At 44.8% G+C, this 21,794-nt stretch overlaps 1 long non-coding RNA gene across 2 annotated transcripts; it reads left to right on the top strand.

The window, feature by feature from the left end:
* The first annotated feature begins 294 nt into the window (after window positions 1-294).
* LOC137859448 (uncharacterized) lies at window positions 295-20,928 on the top strand. 2 transcript variants are annotated; one of them, XR_011098282.1, is made up of 4 exons: window positions 295-4,941; window positions 6,532-7,962; window positions 15,986-16,074; window positions 17,693-20,928. It is a non-coding gene; the product is annotated as an uncharacterized lncRNA (long non-coding RNA). The 2 variants fall into 2 exon arrangements; XR_011098285.1 differs by lacking the exons at window positions 295-4,941; window positions 6,532-7,962 and adding an exon at window positions 15,227-15,597.
* Window positions 20,929-21,794: the final 866 nt, after the last annotated feature.

Here is a 21,794-nt window from a genome sequence, read left to right as displayed (position 1 = left end):
GTCTGCATCATGCTTTCAGCTGCTCTAGGGAAATTTTCAGGGATGTTGTTGGACTGAATTTAGACACACACACACACAAAAGAATGTCCAAGCAGCTCACTCAGTAAAATGGCACTCTGCCCCCTGAGGAAGGGTGTCTGAGTTTGCCTTACTCCTCCCCCCCTCCCCTTTCCCCCCAGTTAAAGAAGGGAATTTTTCTTTAAGAAATCATGCCTATGTCACAGATTTTAGACAGTTGTGTGGCACAGTGAATGATTTTTTTCCTCCCCCAGATGGTGGGAAATTGTTCTTTAACAGCCTCCCACTTGGTCAGTACATGGGTGGTTCATTGCCAATGAAAACCCAGGTGCTGCTGGATTCTTGTTAGTGATTCAAGCAGCAGTCTTCCCTCTGAGTCAAGAGAAAACCAATACCCCCAGAAAGGTTTTAATAGGGGCTCCATTGCAAATTGCTCAGACAAGACATGAAGTAGAGGTCCTGACCATGTCTAGTCATTAAAGATCCCATAGTGCTGTTTGCAGAGGTAAGAGCACGAGTCCTCAGCTACTTTCCATTCCCTTCTGCCTATGTCTGCCCTCCCTCACCCCCTAACATTGATGTAATTGTGTGCTGTCTTAAGTGATTTGGGACAGATCTGCATTTTAGCAGATAAAGCCTTGCAAGGGTATTGTTCATCACTTGCTAGCTTCCTACTCCAGCCTGCTAGGTTTTGGACAATCTTTCATGTGTGCATGTATACACAGGCAACATGAACACAGATCAAGCAAGTCCTGTCCTGCATTGCATGGATGCTGGGGAGGGAAGCTGAATGCAGAAGTCTCAGCCCTAAGCAATCTCTCTAACAGCAGGTACAGGAGCCTCTCAATTTTCTGAGCCCATGCCTGTTCAGCCAAGCAAGTACTAAATATCTTGCTGAGCTCTGACCCAGAAAGGTACCAGGGTCCATGCCTGGCCACTTGTCTCTAGGGGAAGCTGGACTTTGAGAGGGAAGAGAGTACAGCCAGCTGCCACCTCGACACGTGCTGGGGTCTGCTGGCACCACAGAGTGCCTCCTGGCCTTGCTGAGCTCGGCTTCCCTGTGGTCATACCCTCTGACCAGGCCTGAAGCCACCTCTTCTGCCCAGGCAGTTGCACAGCATGGTCTTTGTGAAGGAGATGCCACTCACTGCTGTGGGCTCAGGACTCCGTGGTTACATCCCCGTGGGATTGCGGTGACCAGATGAAGCGCCTCACCTCACCTCGCCCCACACTGCCGTGCGTGTGAGTGCTGAGAAAGCGGCAGGGCTACGTGCCTGCCCGCCCGGCAGCGAGGCTCGTTTCCTCTGTCCCACCGCACAGGTTTCCCCTGCCTGAGAGATACGGCCTTCTGAAGGGCGTCTGCAGCGCCGTGCGGCGTCCCGCAGGGAGGGAGGGGAGGGCTCGCGCAGACCACAGAGAGAGACCGTGGTGTTCAAGCCAGGAGGCACATGTGTATGACAGTAAACACCTATTTTGCAACAAGGCTGGTTATGCTCAGTAAAAGAGGAGAAGCTGGTCTTCTGCAGGCGGCTGAGGGGGATGCAAAAATATGATCTGACCTTGAATAAACTGCATCCCGTTTCCCTGTAGTGCCTTTTGACCCCGCACTGGGATGTCAGTATGGTGTGGCATTTGCTCTTAGTCCTCACACTATTCTTGGCCTAGATGTGGAAACTGAATTCAAATGTAAAAGGGGCTTTTTTTGATTTCCTCTCCACCAAAAAAAAAAAAAAAAAAAAAAAAAAAAAAAAAGATGTCTTTATATAGATATTCTCTGCATCTGGCTACCTCACCACAAGTTACAGGAAATTGGTTGGCTGCCACTTAACACAGCTGTTAACACTTTGGACTAGCAGTAGCCATTGTGCTGATGCTGGTTTAAATGAAAAGGATGAGGTATGCGATGGTTAGAATAACAACTGTCTCATGTTCCACAAGGAATATAGACAACACTGGGATATGAGCCCCGCGTGCCTTACCCCGCTGCTACAAACATTACTGGGGATGTATAATTCTGCTTCACAGCTCTACCCAGCATCAAAGAGATTCCAACACATTAATAAAATGTGTCATAACAACCTGATGATACAGGATCGTTATATAAACATGACTAATAATTATGGCAGTGTCCGGGGACCAAACAAAATCAAGACTGCACTCTGTACAAGGCAGCAGAGTCAGTCCCAGAGAGTTTTGAATGTAAACAGAAAAGATGGATGAAGGCTGGGCGGGAAGGGAGTCAGTCCTGATTGACCAGCTGAGGGAAAAAAAAAAAGCAGGGAGAGCTCTAAGCACCACTGCTGATATGGACTGAGATCTCTGCAGAGTTCTTAGAAGCAAATAATGAGAGAAATTGTTCTTGTGGGAAAGCTCAGCTTCTCAGGCCTAGGCTAATCACAGCACGATCCATATATCCTTTGGTATGATTGTCGACAGATTTCTTTACAAGTGATTGTTGACTTGATTTCATCAATACTGATGACATTTTGGAAGATCTGATTGTAGAAAATTACCTTCAGTCAGATGATTAGGAATTAATTCAGTTCTCTTAATAAGATTCTTGATATAAAAAAGGAAAAATTTGACAAAGTTAGGGACCTAATGATTGAAGCCATCTGGATGCAGCAGTTCATACTCCAACACGCAGTCTGATGTGCTTAATGTACATAAGCCATGGGTGCAAGCAAAAGAGACAAGGCAACAGTGCAGAAAAAGGCAATACTCCTACTACAAATAACCAGCTCAAGTACAGAAAATAAGGAATGACTAGAGAGTCCATGTGAAGTGAAAAGTGGGACCCAGCAGCAAGGGAAAGTACATCTTAGAGGTCAGAAGTATATACATAGAAAGAAAATTATCAAAAATCAAGCCGTTTTAGATCTTGCAAAGGAAATAAAAACAGTAACTTAACGTTCTTCAGTTATATAAATAAAAAGAGAACAAAAAAAGAAGAAGTGAGGAAGCTATTGACTGAGAGATTGCAGCTACAGTAAGCGGTCTGTCTTTACCTCAGCTTTCAGTGAGGATGCAAACTGTGGTGCCAAAAACATGGTGACTAACGGGAGTGGAAGGAAAGTGGTATTGGGATGGTCACATCTGGGGTGAAATCAGAGCTCAAAGAATTCATGGCCTTCAAACTGGGGGAACCAGGCACTCTCCATCTTCGCCTCTGAAAGAATTTGCCTGTAAAATTGCAGTTCTGCAGCACAGATCCATCAACTACTCCGTGCTTGGCGGGGGCCATGTGATTGAGGAACAGCAAGTGTAGTTCCTCTATTTGAGAAAGGCAAAAAAGCAGTCCAGGTAACCACAGATCTGTTAATCTGATCTCAGCATCTGAACTGAAGCTTTATGTGTTATCGGTGAGCTAAAGATAGGAGTAAATGGAAAATGAAATGAAAAGGTCAATAGGAATTTACCAAAGTTAAATCACTCCAGATTAATAACTTCTTCCCATGACAGTGACTGGTTTTCCAGACTAAAGAAATGCAGTCGATCTCATTTGTCTGGACTTCCGGAAGGCACTTGATAGTGTGCTCTAGAGGGAATTTAGTTAAAATGGAGAAAATGGAGGAGAGTGTGAAATCATGTAGGAGTCTCAGGCATAATCGGACAGACTGCATCCAGACTGGGAAGAACTGGGACACTAATGTGAATTCCTTCTGTATCTGCAGGGTCTGATCTGACTGAGGACCCAGGCAGTCCGTGCAGGCTTTTGCCATCACATTCACTGAACTGTGCCACAGCCTGCTCTGCATGAACACCTCCTGGCGCTGGTGTGGCTTGCAGTGCTGGACGTGTATCAGGCAGGGTCAGTGGTCCCACTGAGAAGGAGTCACAGTGGGAGCCATAGGGGCAGCTGTCTTGGATGCTGAGAGATGGTAGGAAAAGATGTGTGGCTGGTGCTGCCCTCTCTTTTTCCCTGGTGCTTCTGAAGCAGGAGAACAAGGACATTTTGGTGGAATCTCATGTTTCTGGAACATGTGGAGGGGGCAGGGCTGCACCGTCTTCTGCAAGCGGAAGCAGGCATTTGGGGGGGAGCTTACAGCAAGCAGGCTACACATGTCCAAGGGCGGTGGTACAGATGCAGAAAGGATTTTATACCTAGAAACTGTAATAACCCAAACTTCTATGAGTTCACCACTAACAGGTTAGATGCTGGTGAATTATCTGTTTGCATCCTTTGCCTCTCAGTGTAGCTGCTCAACATGTTGGATCGTGCCTTAGTCCTGTCAACACCCCTGTGAGTGCACAGCTGATCAAGCTCAAAGCTAAGCTGAGATACCGAATATGTTTGGTGTCATAGCCAAAATACCAGTGCTCAGTTTATTCCCCCCTCTGATCACCACCCAGATATCTCATGCGATTCCCTAGCCAGATAACTGTATACTGGAAGCATGTTCCTGGCTTAGCTGGGACTGTCTGTCTGTCTGAAGCTGGCAATTTTTAAAGGGAGCAAACAGACAAGTAAATAACAGAGAAATAATAATAATGCAGCTTCTGGGGAGAAGAGGCTGAGAGGGAAATAGGGCGAAAGGCATAGGAGCGTGGACTTGTGGAAGTGCTGCTGAAGGAAGCCAGTGTTTGCTGTGTGCTACTGCCTGGAAACCACAGATCTCCAGCCCTAGGAGGCTGAATGCCGTGGACCAGCCTTCCTGTAAGAACATGAAAATCCATGAGGAGGGTGACCAGAGGTTGAAATGCTTCGTGTGGACTGGCTGGAAAGGGGACTGCTTCAGAGCACACTCCAGCACTGTGTGTCTGTCATTTTAAACAACTCTCTGGATTTTATTACAGGCTTTCAAGATACAGGACAAAGCTGAACAACAGATTACTCAAGTACTGTGTGAGGGAATCTGGGATCTTCCCACATACCAATATGTGGTGCCTTCACACTGCTTTGGATCCTTGGACCTCTCCACGGTCAGACCCCATAATTTATGTGTGCAATGTGCAGAGAATAATCACCAGTCTTACAGAGCAGATGCTGTTCCTAGGCTCCCTTCTGTGCTCAGGTACATTGAGAGCAATTCCCATTGCTGTGGCCATCAGCGCTGGCTCTGAGAAAGTGAGAAGAGGCTCTGCTGGAGATCCCCCTGACTTAAACAATAGCCACCTTGTACCTTCAGTTGCTGAGTGCTGCACTGAAATATTTAGGGAACCCTAACTGCATATAGAAATTCTGCCTCCTTAATCCAATCTTAACTCGATAGACAGGGAAATTAGCATGAAAGCTTAATAATCGTGTCTAGGATCAAGACAGACAGACAGGTATTGTTTTATATTCACATTCTAGCAGCATTAGTAAGCAAGCACAAGGGAAAAACAGTTCGCTGTTGCAATGCATAAGGATTTTGGCAGGAGGAATAAATACTGAAAGCTCTGCTTGTAATTAACTAAGCTGTATCTGCAGCTTGTAGCATTGTCCAGAAGAATTCCCATTGCTCCAATTGAAGGTGCTTCAAAGTCCATTGCAAAGAACACACTATTGAAAAGTTTTGCTAGTGAGGTCTTTAATTATGGCTTTGTTATACATTTAATTTATAGATGAAAGAACAGCTATTCTAAGTTTGGCTGTTAAAATCGTATACATTGCAAGTTGTTAAATAGGCTTCTCGCTTTTTGTTAATTCCAAAATATGACAAGAAAGTCATTTAATATAATATATGTGGAGCTTTTTTTCTTCTTCTTCTTTTTAAGTTAGATTTAATTGGACAAGTACTGCAGTGAAGCAGAAATAGTGGCATGCATTTAGAATTAAATATTTCAGGATATGACTTTAGATTCAATTTCTAACTGAGACATCTGAAAGAGGCGCAGTCAACTTAAAACCAATGAGGGTGCCTAGCTCTTTCAACCTGCTTCAGCTAGCGGCAGCCTCTACAATCTCTGTAACTAAATGAGAACAGCAGATTTTTTTTTTATTATTATTATTATTTTTGCAATCAGAATGTGACCTAATGATGTGCCTAAGCACTCCCACTGCTTCCGCAGTGAAGCCGCAGAGAGCCTCATCACAAGCCAGGACCCTGCCGTTCTTTCCAAGCAGAGCTCCTCTCACCAAAAAAATCCATATGAAGCAGAAATAAAATATTTTTTCCTTGAGTAATAAACAGGATAAACCTGTAAATTTCTTCCCTGGCCTTTTCTTAGAGGGTGCTGCCCTCCTGTAAAGCAGTTCTACACACACACACACACACAAAATAATCCTCTGTGAGGACCTGAATCCTCACAAAGCATTTAGTAGGTCCCAGTAGGGAGTACATACCCCTGTTGGCATCAAACAGTTAAACTTTCAGCCTATGCTGAAATGCACTGTGGACTCCACACCCCCTTTTCAAGTGTCTGCTTTTCCCTTGCAGACCTATGTTTTGGCTAACCTTCATTGCAGAGATAGCGAGAAGGGAGCCATAAGCAATGCTGTGGCTTTGGATTTTCTCCTCAGGCTGTGTGAGAGCACAGCTGTGTGATTAGAAACCTATGCCTATGTTATTTTTTTCCCTTTGGCTGCAGGAGCTGGCACCTGAGAGTCCCAACAGACCCTGAGCGAGGGGGCAGCCCCGCCAGCTCATCCCCATCCACGCACGTGCCTCCAGCCCCGTGCCCCTTCGGGGGAACCCCGGCAGATCTTGCAGCCTCTCGCTGGGAAGTGGATTTAGCACCTGCACGCACTTCCCAGCCTCTGATTAAGCAGTGCCATCGAGTGAGCGCCTTCTGACAGTAAGATCTGCCATCTGTACAGAGGGCAAGCCTGCCAGCAGCAATCTCTCAAACTGGGGAACCCCCAGTACCCAAAGGGGCCACGCTAGAGGCCAGGCTCTGTCTCGCATGCAGAATTAACAGCAGCGCTCATCAGGCAAGAAAGGAGAAAAACAGAAATAAGTCACCTGCTTCACTAACCAGAGCCAGAGCAGATTAAATATTGCTTCTTTCAAAGAGTACATGTGAACAAACTACACCAAACATTGTTCATAAACTGTCGGCAAATGCATGTCAATTAATTCATAACCTGCTAGCAGACGTTTTCTGAGCAGAAAACGAGGCCACGTTCATGAAATAAATTATTCACTACAAATGATTCACCAGCCTTATAAATTACCTAATCCTTGATCTCTTTTTCCAAACAGCAGATGAATTTCTCTGGATTGTTTCTAGTGTCTGCCCAAGAAACTTAATTCTTTTCCAGTTTTTTATCCCTCATTTGGTTTTTATTACATTTTTCTTGCCTGCTATCTAGTACTAATGAGAACTGTTTCCTTCCTGACTTATTCCCTTCCAGCAAAGGCTTTGTTAATTGTTGTCTTCTGTTGGCTAAAGTGACTCTCTGGGTCCTGGGTATTGCACAGTCTATGCTGGTTCACCTCAACCCTCTTCATTTGCATTCTCAGTCCTCAAGGTCTCAGCAGAGACTCTCTGTGTGCCACCAAGCAGTATGTTTTCAGCCACTTGCACACCCATCTATACCATGTCGCTTATTTTCCCCCTTCTCAAATGCCACAAAACCACCCTTTTACCATTTCCCATTCACTCGGTGCGTCGACAACTGACTCAGTCCTTTGGTATATATTGGCTGTTACTGAACGGCTGTCACCACTCGCAAAGCACCGGGTCACGGATCAGAGCTTCAGGGTCTGGTGTTTGCACAGGGTAAGAGCAGCTGCAGGGATGAGCATGGGGCCCTTGCCATGCCTGAGCTGACAGCCTGAGGTAGTGAGGTACACTGGATGAATTACTGGTGTCAGTTGTGGTGATGCCTGGGCATGAACTAGGTTCCTACAAAAATGTGCTCAGAGTGGTGTTGGAAAGCTTGCCTGTGACCGTCCTCGAGCTCAGCAGAGCACAGACCTGAGGATGCCATTTGTGCAGTGTGTCTTTCTTCACCCCACACTGCCTGTCCGAACTGGGAGGTGCTTTTTAAGACCAAGACATATTCTACTATGGCTGGTAAGTGACAGGAGGTGCCACTTTCTTCTCAAGCTAAAGCTCTTGTGAAAAAGGCTTTTCCAATGATGCAGAAGCACCATGTTAAAATCTGTGCATGCTCCAAAATGCTTTGCATTATAAGTGGCAATGCTTTTTCAACTGCATCCTTTCATAGAAGACTGGATTTTTCAGTCTTATGTGTTAGTCATTTGCTCCTCAGCAAATGAGTGTAGAGTGCTGCCAGATCAGAGTGGCTCAGTGCTGTGCTCACTTCTCACAAATGGCTGAGCACTGAGCAGAGCCATCAAACCTGACCACAGGCAAAATTTTCTAAGTGGCTAAGCAACAAAGAGCTGGAAGAGTCTGCAGACCAACTTCTGAGGCAGCAGCATGATTCTAGAAAGCACGCACAAGACCTGGTGCTGCTTTGCAGCTAAAATCTTTTATGCGCAGCTGCAATGACAAGCTTAGCTGTCAGGCCAGTCCTGCTTATGGTCAAGGATTATGGTTAAGGTTAGCCACCCTTTCTCCGGACATTTGTTTCTTGGTGTCTGCCAAGACAAGAGGCTAATGCTTGCAGTGATATCTTAAAAATCCCTTTTTACCTATTTTGATTTTTTTAAGGAAGAATCTACTTACATTTAGTTCATCAACTGAGTGAGAAAAAAACTGACAAACTGAAATGTAGAAGTTGCATTCACTTCCTCTCAAATTATCAATTATCTATGGTCCTGGAACAGAAATATTCTGTTGTTCTGGTAATAGGCTTTATACAAATGTGAAATACAAAATTGCAAGCAATAGAAGTGAGTGACTGTTAGCTTAACCACATCTTCTCTAAATTGGTGACACAAGCCAGGGTCCTAAAAATAAACATTGTAATTGCGGTTTTGGTTTCAGAGCCATAGTACAGTCAATGGCTTTGGTGCATGTAAAGGAGAAAAAAAAAAAATCTAATCTTCCAAAATAATGAGGAAAAACCCTCAAAATGTCATGCTTTAAGTGATTCCAGCCTATGTAGATGCAGCCGTGATACAAAAATTTGACCGTTGACATTGAAATATTTGTTGAAACTTACTGACAGCCAAGGCAGCAGGCTCTGCTTGCAGCTGAAGACCAGACAGAAACTGCTGCAGCAGGGCTGTGAGGATGAAAGTGATGTCCTGGTCACTCCTCAGCCCAGCACTGAACTTGATCCACCATGAGGCATGTGCCGAAGGATTTTGCTCAGCCAGCATTTAGGTGACCAGCTTGCCAGCACTTACTGGGTGTTACATGCACTCATCAGACCATCGCTAATGAAGCTGTGAGGTTCCTCCCATGAGAGACCAGAGCAGAGGAGCTGCAGGAAACTAGATCTGGTGTAGCCTGCAGACACGTACACTGAGTCTTTCTGATTACTTGTGCCTGTACTGAGTAGCTGTTGATCAGTCTGCACACGTCAACAACTGGTTTACAGTTGAGCTGTTTTCTGCGTGATGAACTGATACCTCTGCTGAGGTGTCCTGGGCAGTGCTGGGGATACCAGTGAGCCCAGGACTCATGCTGAAGTCCCCTGTGAGCCATTTAGGATATGAAAGACAAGCCTGCCCTATGGCAAAGAGCTTTCCATGCACAGCACAGGCATCTCAGCTTTGCTTTACCATGGGAGAGGAAGGAGGACAGGCCTAGTTAACAACAACCAACTCTGAATTAAATTGAACTCTTCTCTTTCATTAGAGGATTTTCACCTTTTTGAATGAGGGGGACACTTTCACCCTCCTTGTCTTTCTGCATCTAGAAGAGCTGACAGTGGGAGAAAACAGCAAGAAAGAAAAGAAACCTATTGTTCCCTCTGAACTGGATGCCTTCAATTATGAAATGTCATTGCATTCTTTTCATTTTGGTCACTACATTCATTTCATTTCTGGTTTTTGCCAAGAAAGTGTCACTTCAGAAAATTTCCAACCAGGCCAGCTTTAGATGGAGTAACAAGATTTTTTTTTTTTTATTTTTATTTTTATTTTGTTCAAATATATTATTAAACAGCATGGCAGGCCTGAAAAATGAATGCTGCTTTACCCCGCTAATGGTGCGGACTAGGGAACTTGCCTTGTTGAGGAAGACTGGGCAGCTGAGTCAACCAGAACAGAGTATGTGGTGATTTTAGCTGCCCACGTACACGCTGGGCTAATATTAGGGGAAATTCTCTGTATCAAAAAAAGCTGCTGAATAGAAAAGCTGTTTCTATGGCACAACTGGTTCTGACTTGATAAGCAGTTCCAGTTAAGTCAAAAACAACAGTAACCACAGTATAGTTCAATTCTACCTCAGTAAGGGAAGAACCATACCCCCAAACTACATTGGTAGCAGTGAACTTCAGAGAGGGGGATTTCTGAAAATGGAGGAAGCTGTTGAGAAAGACCCTAATGTCAAAAACAGGGAAATCAGAATCTTCAGACTCAGCAGGGAGACCGAGTGCACGCCCTACAACACCCATAAGAGGAGCTACAGAAGGTATGTATGGCTAAATTAGAAAGGAAGCAATGGACAAAAAAAAAAAAAAACACGCATGGGATTAAATGGCAGAGTTCAAGAGGTTATGCAAACTGTGCTGGTATGCAGCAGAAAATGGAAATCTGAATCCAGTGCAGCTGAAAGAAACAGCATAACCAAACACAGGTAAGTTCTAAAGACAGAATTGAGAGGAATTGAAATAAGGGGGTGAAGTGAGCATGCAAATGGAAAGCAAGCAAAAATGTTCCAAAAGCACACCCAAAATTAAAAATGTCTTTGCATATGATAAAAAGCTGAAGTCCAAAAACAAAACAGTGGGCCTGACTGTTTACTGGGAAGTCATTTAATGAATTCAGGTTAATAACGACCTGAAGAGAAGGTATTTCTACCATGTTTTCTTGAATCCGTCTTCTCAGAAAATTCAGTGGTGAGATACCTGCCCTAACGCTGCTCCTTCCAGATATAGAAGACGATGCTCTGTTAGCATTTGTTAACAACACAAAGAGCAGATATATTTAAGAATGAGTGGCACGGTAGGTGAGGTACTTCTCTATCCCCTGTTAGGTAATTAATGTCTATCTCCAAGAACCAGTCATCAAACACAGCAAATCAAAACTAACATATAATCAATCATTTCCATTCCTCCATTAAACAGAGGCACCAGGTATCATGGTCGTGAGATGTTACAAAACTTTTCAGGTCTCATCTTGAAAAATATTGACCTCTTACACTGAGTTAATTAATCTAAAACAGTATGTGTAGATTGGGAGGGGAACGCCTTCCTTTATCCTTCAGAGCATGCACCAGTGACTAATTGGCATGGATGGGAAGGAAGTTCCCATATATGTAGATAATGCTATAAATAATGACTACGGGACTTGGTGAACTGCCTACAAGTTTTTTGGTGCTGCTGTTGTTAGATACAGGATAGTGCAGAAAAAAACAACCACTGCTGTTCTTATGCAGCTTTGTGAAGTTCCTATGGCCCTGCTTCCCTAAGGGAAACCTTCAGATTTGCATCAAGATCATTGGTATCTAAGTGGTAGCGCTGCTCCTGTCTCTCCACCAAATATGAATTTTGTGCAGTTATGCAGAACAAATAGTAAAGTATCCCAGGGTTTGATTGAGGCACCTCCAGTGTTTTCTGAAACTGCGTCTGTGCCTGCTGAAGGTGACAGATGCATTTTCAGAGCTGCCTGGTGCAAATTGCTCTGTTAGCACAGATAGCTTAGCTGAATTATCCAGTAATCTCTTTACATGCTTAATGAAAATAAAACTTGAGTAGACAAGAGATGGTAAAACTTGCTGGCAAAAAGTGCTTCAGAAAAAAAGATTTTGAATTTCTCAGTACCCACATTTACCCATTACAGAAATACAGTTTGTTGACCCTTGACACATGATTAGAGCTCTCCTGACGTTCTATATTAATTAGCACTACACGGTAGAGCACTTTGCAGTACATCAGCAAGCTATCGTATCTGCTGGAGGTGTTGCTTTACCAGTGACTGTGCTCCATCACCCCTGCCCTGCTTGCTGTTTCACGGTGCTGAGCAGAGGGGTGTCCAATGAAGGCATTTGTGGGGGTCCACATGCAGAAGCTGTAGCGATAGGCCCTGGAAATACCTAAATAAAAGCAGGACCTAAACCTTCATCCAAATGAAAGCCTTTGGGAGGTAGAGGCCCAAACCCCATTGACCTGAACTTCAACTCCCTGAGGCTGCTTTTAAAATCTCAGCCTAAACTTCACCCAGCCAGTACCAGCTAAACACTGTGGGGTTTCTCTCAACACACAGGCCTAAGCAATAACAGACTACAGTGGTAAAAGAAATACATGAAGATGGTGGTCTTCATTTTTCCAGACCTTGTGACATCCCTGAAGCTCCTGGTTGTTTGGGCTGTGGGATCTTTGCATTGCACTGCATCAGGTCCATTATCACACCAAAGGAGCAAAACACTTTGTAGTTCCCCCCTGGGTGTTGTCTCTAGGGTTTTCCTGGTTGATCCACTTAAAATTAGACAGCAGTCTCTGTGCTGCTGCTCCGATTAAGGAAGTCATCTATTCTCTGCATGCAATGAAATACTTCAAATACTTCTAGGGTGTCTCTGCAAGCTGTTGCGCTGTTTCTAGCACTTATTCTAAACTCCGCATGAAAGGGAATTCCCAGCTGAGTTACAGCTTTACCACCTAAATTAGACCTTCAAGCAGACTCTCCATCCGCAGGCGGAGGCTTCACCTCCCAGCAGCCTGACACGAACCAGTACACACAGAACCGGGCGCTAGCTGTTTCGCTGAGCACTGTTTACCTAATTAAGAGCCCCTCAGTCATCCCTGGGTAGTTAGCTGTGTCATTAGCAGCAGTTCTGACATGAGGAACCACGCGTGTCTGGAGGATCGGGCTGGCTCCTGCTAGCGAAGCCCGGCGGAGCATCTCCCGGGGGAGCTGGCAGCCGCCCGCCGCCGCTGGCGCAGCGTGAGTCGGAGTAATTGGTCCCGTGAGGGGCTGCTGCCGTGGCTGCCAAGGGGGATTGCTTCTCCTCCGGAATAAAAGGCCGAGCTGCCAGGGCTCCCCTGCCACCCGTTGACTCGGGGCTGGGGTGTAGGGAGGATGAGGTAAGGGGGTAAGCATTGTAGCTGGCCTCCTCGCAGCTGGGCAGCTCCCAGCAGGGTGAAATCACCAACGCAGATTGCAGGGCAGGAGCTGGAAGGCTGACCTGCAGTAAGGAGAGCAGGGCTGCCTGCACAAGGGCTCTGGGATGCTCTGGTCTTGTCGGGGACTGTTGCGTTCCCTGAGTTAATGGGGAAGAGCTGCTGTGTCTCCCTCCTGGATCCTCTCCTCTGCAGTACAATACCACCGGCTCTCCCACCACTTTCTGCTTGCACACATGTGTGTACATGTGCTTCATCCAGGCAGCCACAGCACACAACTGCATGCTTGCAGCCTGCCTGGGATGCTCTGTGAAGGAGGGAGAAAATGGAGCAAATATGCTTCATAGGACAAAGATAAAGAACACCCCCACCCTCGAGTTAAAAATGTTTTTAAATCATATGCAGACTCAGAAAAAAATAGCAGAACACAGCAGATTTTTGTTCTCTTTTTGTCTACCTTCCTTTCCTAGGCAGGGCCATTGCTTTTGGCAAAATAGAGATTTTCCACTTCTGACAGTGTATTACAGCCTATTGAACACAACAGAAGGTTTCTGCCTGGAGCAGAGTCCCCTTCCCTAGAGACCAGGGTCCAAAACACCACCACGGCCCTGGCCACAGCACACTGCCTCCCTCTCTGAGTTGGAATCAGAACTGTTTGTGGTTTGAGATTTGGCACAGGAGAAAAGATAAGAGTGTTATGCCCAACCTGAGGGAGGCATGTACAAGCCGAGGAAGATACCAATGTGAGTATTTTCACATTAGGGCTGGCACGGGAACAAGGTCTTCCAAGCCTAGCTGGGGCAGAGGTGCACCTCATAAAATAAGGACAAAGAGATCCACGCCATAAGCACTGCCCTGGGACAAGGCAAGTGTAGCACCAGCTCTTTCTGAAAGTGAAAGACCAGCAACATCTAGTCGTGCTAAAAGCACATCAGTTACTTATTCTGCATATAGTGGCACAATTTATAGGCATGTTAAACCACAAAGTGTTTTAATGATTATTTGGGGATATGAGGGAAGGGAAGAATGAAAAGGAAAGGGTTTTGTCTTTTTTAAATCAATGTATCTATTACAAGATAAATACAAGTTTAAAAGGCAGTTTTCATTTAGCATCATTAATAGACCAGTAGTAATTGGATAATCCCTCCATTCATACAAATGGTGCTGTAATGAATTCTTCATGGCATTACATAGAAAATCAAATTTTTGATGACTACTAAATTCTAAAATAAAAAATGAAGCTCTTAATTTTGCTTCTAACCAATACTTGGCATATTAATATAAATAGTCTCCTCATCTCTCAATATATAAGCCAGACGTCACCAAAAACTTAGAAAATATTTGCTAATAAAGCAAGGGCTCCATATAAATACTAACATAAAGATTAATAACGTTTTCCTTCAAAGTAGTGGAAACAAATGGAACAATTGGCTTTCTGAGTTCAGAGCAGTCCTAAACAAAACAGACATTTTATTCTATGGCTGGAAAGCTGACAAAACCTTCAGAGAAGCTCTAACATTAAGGAATTTGAAGAAGGGAGAAAGGAAGGAAGGGTGGAAGGAAGGATGGAAGGGTGGAAGGAGGGAAGGGTGAAAGGGTGGAAGGGTGGAAGGGTGGAAGGGTGGAAGGAAGGGTGGAAGGAAGGGTGGAAGGAAGGGTGGAAGGAAGGGTGGAAGGGTGGAAGGGTGGAAGGGTGGAAGGGTGGAAGGGTGGAAGGGTGGAAGGGTGGAAGGGTGGAAGGGTGGAAGGGTGGAAGGGTGGAAGGAAGGAAGGGTGGAAGGAAGGAAGGAAGGAAGGAAGGAAGGAAGGAAGGAAGGAAGGAAGGAAGGAAGGAAGGAAGGAAGGAAGGAAGGAAGGAAGGAAGGAAGGAAGGAAGGAAGGAAGGGTGGAAGGAAGGAAGGAAGGAAGGAAGGAAGGAAGGAAGGAAGGAAGGAAGGAAGGGTGGAAGGAAGGGTGGAAGGAAGGGTGGAAGGAAGGAAGGAAGGGTGGAAGGAAGGAAGGGTGGAAGGAAGGGTGGAAGGAAGGGTGGAAGGAAGGGTGGAAGGGTGGAAGGGTGGAAGGGTGGAAGGAAGGGTGGAAGGAAGGAAGGGTGGAAGGGTGGAAGGGTGGAAGGGTGGAAGGGTGGAAGGAAGGAAGGAAGGAAGGAAGGAAGGAAGGAAGGAAGGAAGGAAGGAAGGAAGGAAGGAAGGAAGGAAGGAAGGAAGGAAGGAAGGAAAAGAAAAAGAAAAAAAGGAAAAGGAAAAGGAAAAGGAAAAGGAAAAGGAAAAGGAAAAAGGAAAAGGAAAAGGAAAAGGAAAAGGAAAAGGAAAAGGAAAAGGAAAAGGAAAAGGAAAAGGAAAAGGAAAAGGAAAAGGAAAAGGAAAAGGAAAAGGAAAAGGAAAAGGAAAAGAAAAGAAAAAGAAAAAGAAAAAGAAAAAGAAAAAGAAAAAGAAAAAGAAAAAGAAAAAGAAAAAGAAAAAGAAAAAGAAAAAGAAAAAGAAAAAGAAAAAGAAAAAGAAAAAGAAAAAGTTTAGGTAAGTTAAGTTCAAGATTTAAACACTTGAGAAGATAAATGTATTTAAAAGAGCAAACAGTTTTTACTGTCATAGTGTTGGCACCTATAGCAAACCACCTGGAAAACCTGCTGTCTCCACTCCCCCACCCCCTCCTGAAATTTAAATATTACCAAAATATTCACAACACAGATTGTTTTATTCTTCAGTCTTAGTTTGATGTTAATCTCCTGTTTCCCACAAATATACATGGAGATCTGAAAATCTTGAAAACAAGACCAGAAACAGAATACTGAACCCAAGGGGGGCAAATTGAGCAGGGGACAAATTGATGCCCAGCATTTGAGCATCAGCTGAAAGCTGTAAGAATGGTTCTTGGAGTGACTGCATGTCATTCATTCTCTGACAGGCTGCAGCAACGGCTAAATGATGTTTCCCAACTCAGACATAATGGATTGCTGCTTCTCCCAGTATGAGAAAAGAAGTCCCCATGGGAAGGTAAACTTGAGTCCTCTGGGCAGGATATGTTGAAAATCCTTGTTCTGTTGAAAGAGTGTTTGGTAATCCTAAAATCCCAGGAAAGAGTTTAATGGAAGTGTGAGGGATGTGGGCCAGTGAGATCGACGCCTGCACCAGAGGCATAACAAAGACTTCCCGTTGACTCAAAAGGGCTTTGACCTGTGCAGGAACATGTCACAGAGAGGCTAACCCAGGCAAATTTGAGGAGCCTCCTTGCACAATACCAGAGCCTGGGAAAAGGATTACCACCAACCTTTACTGCCCCTGATTTCGAGTTTCTTGTTTGCAGGGGTAAAATCAGTGCTGGCACCCCAGTTCCCCCAAGAGTCAGCAGGGTTTTTTCATTTGTTACCCAAGCAGATACTTGCTGAGCTGGATTACATTGCACAGGCTGGTATCCTTGTGTCCCTTATGGTTTGCTGAGATCTCGCTTCTTGCTCTCAGTGGAGAGAAAAAGACATATACCTGTGTGCTTGAGTTAAAAGCATGAGGAGGGAAACTCTCAGCCCAAGATACCCTTTTGTACCTGCTTGCTGTGGTAGGCTAGCTTCAGGCAGGCACACAAGTGAGCTGTCAGGGTGCCCACCTCTGGTTGCTCGCATTTCAGACATTCCCCACACCTCAATGTTTCTGAGTTTTTTTACAGAGCTATGCTGTAAATGTCTGTTTATCTACTGCCAGCACAGAAGCTTTTTCATTTTACACCCAAGTCAAACTCTACTTATAACAGTGACAGGTCCCTTCAGGGACATAAGCTGATGTGTGATATCCAAAATGTTTTCCAGGTCAGCCTAATCAGTGCTAGAGAAGATTGTCTAAGAGCAACACATCTTCTCTCCCATTAGGCATCAGTATATAAGAGAGATGTGAAAAAGGGTTCATCTCAGTTACTGCCTCTGTTTTACACCTCTTATGTCTTCACCTAAGTGCTCCACTAGGCATTAAAGGCATCCTCATCTCTTCTTGCCAGTCTAGGATTTTATCATCATATTTTCTGTTTTTTACAACTATTTCACTCTTTCTTTTCTGACATGTGAGATTTTCACATGAAAAAAATACGGGAACCTGACTAATTATTCAAGGCCAACAGTGAAAGTGATTACACAGACCATTACTTTTTTCCTCTAATCTCTTTCATTTACAATCACCTTACGTCATAACTTGCAAAGCGAGCAGCTTATAAAAGTTACTGTTGCCCTTCCTCTAATTAATCAGAATTGCCACGAACAACTAATTTAAAAACTCAAAGTAGTGGGAGAGGTGCAACAGGAGGTTTTCTCCTTTGGCACCTGGTCCCCAGCCAGTGTGAATCAGTGGGGCTGGCGTGATACAGCTGGAGCCCAAATGTCCCCAGAGTGGTGGGAGCATCTGTGTGGCACCCGACAGTGCTCCTGGGTGTTGATACCTTCCAACCAGCCCCATGGGACAGCCAATTCCCACAGGTGCCCTGGCAATGGGGAGATGCAGGGAAGTCCTGGGGTCTGGCTCCATAAAGTCCTGGGGTCTGGCAGGAGAAGGTGTCCTAAAATCTGCCACAGAGGGTGGGGCAGTTGGTGAGTTTTGTGTTCCTATTTCTTTCTCTTTCCCCTTGCTGCAGGGCTGTTTTGTTGCCTCAGGTAGCACCGAGCAGCATCAGGTTGGAAGAGGCATGGCTGCCCTGGACAGCCTGGGCAGGGAGGCAGAGAAGGAACCATCTCTTTGGGGAACTGGCAGGCTCCAATGTGCTTGACTGAGTCACCTCACCTTCACTGAACCTCACTTACTGGCACAGGCAATCCACTTCCTGCATCTGAAAGATAATTTTATACTTTAAGCTGGAGCTCAAAACTCTCAAGGCCAACTTGTGTTGACTTGAACATCCCAAGATACCAGTGTCTCTGCTGTTATTTCAAGTAGGCAGCAGCTGCCCCTGCTTGCTCTTATCATCATCAATGGAAAAAGGACACCTCCTCTTACAAATCCCACTGCAAACTGAGACCACGAAGCCACAGGTGGCAGCAAGCATGCCTTTCAGCACAGACGCATATTGACCCAACTGGCAGGCCGCCGGCCCTGCCTGCCCAGGACATCTTCTCCTGAGGCCTCGGACAGCTTCCTCCTGGCTGCTGCCGTGCAGGGAGCATGGATGGTGGCCAAAACACTGAATCCCTTCATTCCATCAGCTCCATTTTCTGCACTGCAGGAGGTTTGAGGCTGTCAGTGAGCAGAGATGTGGAACTGAAGCACCGAGGCCCAGCCTCATGTTCCCTTCCGAGCCCTACCAAAATGAGTGGCACGCACCCGCTGAAAATCTGCCCTCGCTGCGGTTCTTAGTCACTCACTTTCTCCTTTTTTCACCTTCTCTCAGAAACTGAGACAGACTGAAGTTGCCCACACATTATGGGAAAAACATTAGGTTTTACAAGCCAAGAAAGGAGAGTCAGGGGGAACAGGTGCAAGGTGGAGGAGGAAGAGATAAATACGTTACTCTGAGCCTGTTTTTTCTTCTTCTTTTTTTTTTTAACTACAATACCATGATTTAGCACATGATGCTTAGTATATCAGCATTACTTTTGCCTCTTCATTATTTTGTGGTCAGTGCCCATGCTAGTGATGGCCACAACATCCAAACAGACCTATGATGAAATAAAAATTAAAAGGAGAGAAAAGTGTTGAGAGAAAAGGCTTTTATCATGGTCAGATTTCCACACTGACTTACAGAAATAGTGCAAACCTTGCTTTTTTTAGTATGCATGAATGAAGCTGGGCTTTTCTGTGAGGACTTGAGACAGACCAGCAGCTGGGACCTCACTGGAAAGATGTTGCTGAAGTGAGAAATGGAAGGTGGCTGTGGAAGAGCATCAAGCATGTCTCTGAAAGGCACTGGACAGGAGAAGGGAAGCAGAAATTCCCAGAACTTCCCCTCCTGTCAGGCACCTGGCTATGGAGAAAGTGATCTTGTGCTTTGGCACCAGGTGTGGGGCACCACAGAAGTGAAGAGGAAAAAATCACCAGCAAAATTCATCAACTTTTCCCTCTTAGTGAAGGGCAGCCTAAAACCAGAAAGAGAATAAGTAAGATAATGATTTCTTCTGAACTAGTAAGAGATTTAGGAAATAACCACAAGACCTTGTTTTCAACATTTCCATCCGCACCAACAAGAGCCCAACAAGCAACAAACACAGTGCAATGTCTGTAACTGCAGAGAAGAGGCAGAAATACACACATGAAGTGGTATGAAAAAGTGGCATGAAAAGCAACTGGTGCATTTGAATGCATAATGTCTTGAGTTTTCATAGGATGAAGGAACCATGTTTGGAGAGGTAATGTTTAAGTAGCTTCACTGGAGTAAATCTGGGAGATAGAATTGCTTGAAGGGAATATAAAGACCATTAGAGAAGTGTTGTTCATCCTCTTAATACAATGTGTGTCACAGAGTCATACTGCATCAGGTTTTTCAACTCAGTTCTCCTTTTAGGTCAACGGGGAATCCATCTGAAGAACCAGGTGGTAAAACAGGGCAATGAGTGCAGACAGTGCCTCAATAGGGAAGTAAATACAGCACTGCTGTACTGGGACTTTACCGTGGAATTACCAACCAAATTGTTAGCAACCCTGGAAAATCTCCAGTGAACTGCACCAACCTGTTTCTCAGCTCCCCATTTCTAGCTGTAGCTTTTACCACCAGCTCTTCCAAGTAAGTCAGAGATTCCTGTATTTATTTGTTTTACTCCACTCAAAGAAAAGGAGTGTCACTTCTCTGCCTAACTTTAGCAGGGAAGTACTGAACTGCAATGAGAGCATCAACAGTATTGAAAGAAATTTGTTTTGTTTTGTTTTGTTTTGTTTGTTTGTTTGTTTTCTGAAATATCAAGTGTAGTCTTAAAGATTGACTTTGATTGTATAGATAAGCCTAAATAGCTCAGTGCAGAAAGGCATCCATTTGCACCTTCTTCCCAAAGCTGGCCTGCTCAACAGGCTGCTAGCAGGCCTGACCTTTGAAGGATGGTAACTCCCATGGGTAAAGCAGTGGCCAAAAACATTCATGATCTTCATGATCTCAGGCAAGCCACTTGCTTTGCAATGGTCTTAATTTTCTCTTGTTCTTTGTTGTATCTATTCATGCTGTGAACTTGCTGGGCAGCTACTGTGCATCCACTGGGCATAACCAGGCCTGATCTCCACTGCCTGAATACTCATTAGCTTTTTGGTTCAGGGCAGCATGCATTTTTTAAGCAAATTTCTCAGTCACCCCTGCTTATTGCACATTGTTTCGGTTCACAGGACTGTCTCAGCACATGCAAACTGGTTTCTTTTCAGAGGAAGCTAACCTGGAAGCCGTGCCTCAGGTGCGGGCCAAATGTGCCCTAATCCCTGCTGGGTCAGGAAAGGCTGAACCCAGGATGAGTCCCATAGACAGCTTTGAACCACATGCATGATAGGGATGCTTGGTCCTGAAAACCAGACCCAATTTAGTTCAAAGTAAAGCCCCCAACTGCACATTGTGGATATGTGACTCAGCACCAAATGCTCTATCTACTGATACACTCCTACTGTACCAAATTACTTGCTAGTATAAACAGCAACAGATGTCTCCAGACACTACTGTGTCTTGCCAACACAGCAAAAGCAGATCCAATGTTAAAAGGAGAGAGACTTTTTTTGAAGCATGTGAAATTTAAGTCCTTTAGTGAATGGTCCTGTATTTTTCACCCCAAGTCCCAATTTTTGAATGCTGAAATGGGCAGTAGCAATAAGCAGCTGTCTGTTATATTGAGTTGAAAGGCCATTGCTGTTAGTATAAGTGCTTTTTAACAAAGCAAAGGGGAATCAACTTATTTTCTTTTATGTATATATAACTATTTTTCTACACAGTTAAATTATTTTGGGGGGAAAGCAGACACAGTTCAGTCTGGCCACCACTATATCTGAAACACAGTGAAACACAGTGATTGTGCTGGGGCAGGAAGAACTTTTGTTCTTCCAAGATTCTCATCCTGGATGCTTGCTGACCTTTGCAGAGGCCAAAGACTGTATCAACCCTCACTTTCATCTCCTCCCAGTCCCACCTGCAAACACAAGCAACCACAGCCTTGGTTTTTGACTTGCAGAAGGCAACACTCACCTTGAATGTGCTATGGCCAGTGACAGAGGTGGCAGGGAGAGGGAGCAGGGCCTCTGGGGCTGACTCTCGCCTGCTTGTGTCCCCATGTAGTCGTCTGCACCTGTGCAGAAGGGTCTCCAGTTTCAGGGGCAGGGTCTGGCACTCGTCTAACATCCACTTGCGCAGCTGTACGTGACTCAGCAAAGCCCTGGCAATGCTCTGGAAGCTGATTCTCCCCTTTCCTTAGGAAAATAAAGAGCAGCGAGTGGAAGTGTGGGTGCTTATGTGGTGTTTATTTGACTCCAAATTTATTTTGAGTATGTTGGCCAAGAAATCAGGCTGCAAGGTCTGAGAGTTTTCTATTCTTATTTTTATTTTTTGGTGATTTTTACCATAGTTCATGATCACAGCTGGGTAAAGTGTTGGATAAAACACCACCTTTGAGTACTTGCTGAAATGAGGAATAGAGAACCTTACTTATACATATATTTTTTTCTGTTTCTAATAAGAAAAGTCTGACAAAGAGTTTAGGAGCAGAGGCCTTTTGGGGACATAGAGCTAGAAGGAAACTTGTGGATCACTACAGCTAGTACTGTGGGGCTGTGTTAACCCCATG

The sequence above is a fragment of the Anas acuta genome, chromosome 1, assembly GCF_963932015.1.
Source record: "Anas acuta chromosome 1, bAnaAcu1.1, whole genome shotgun sequence".
Lineage (NCBI taxonomy): Eukaryota > Metazoa > Chordata > Aves > Anseriformes > Anatidae > Anas > Anas acuta.
Note: the sequence above shows the minus strand (reverse complement) of the source record. Positions and strands in the feature narration are given on the sequence as shown.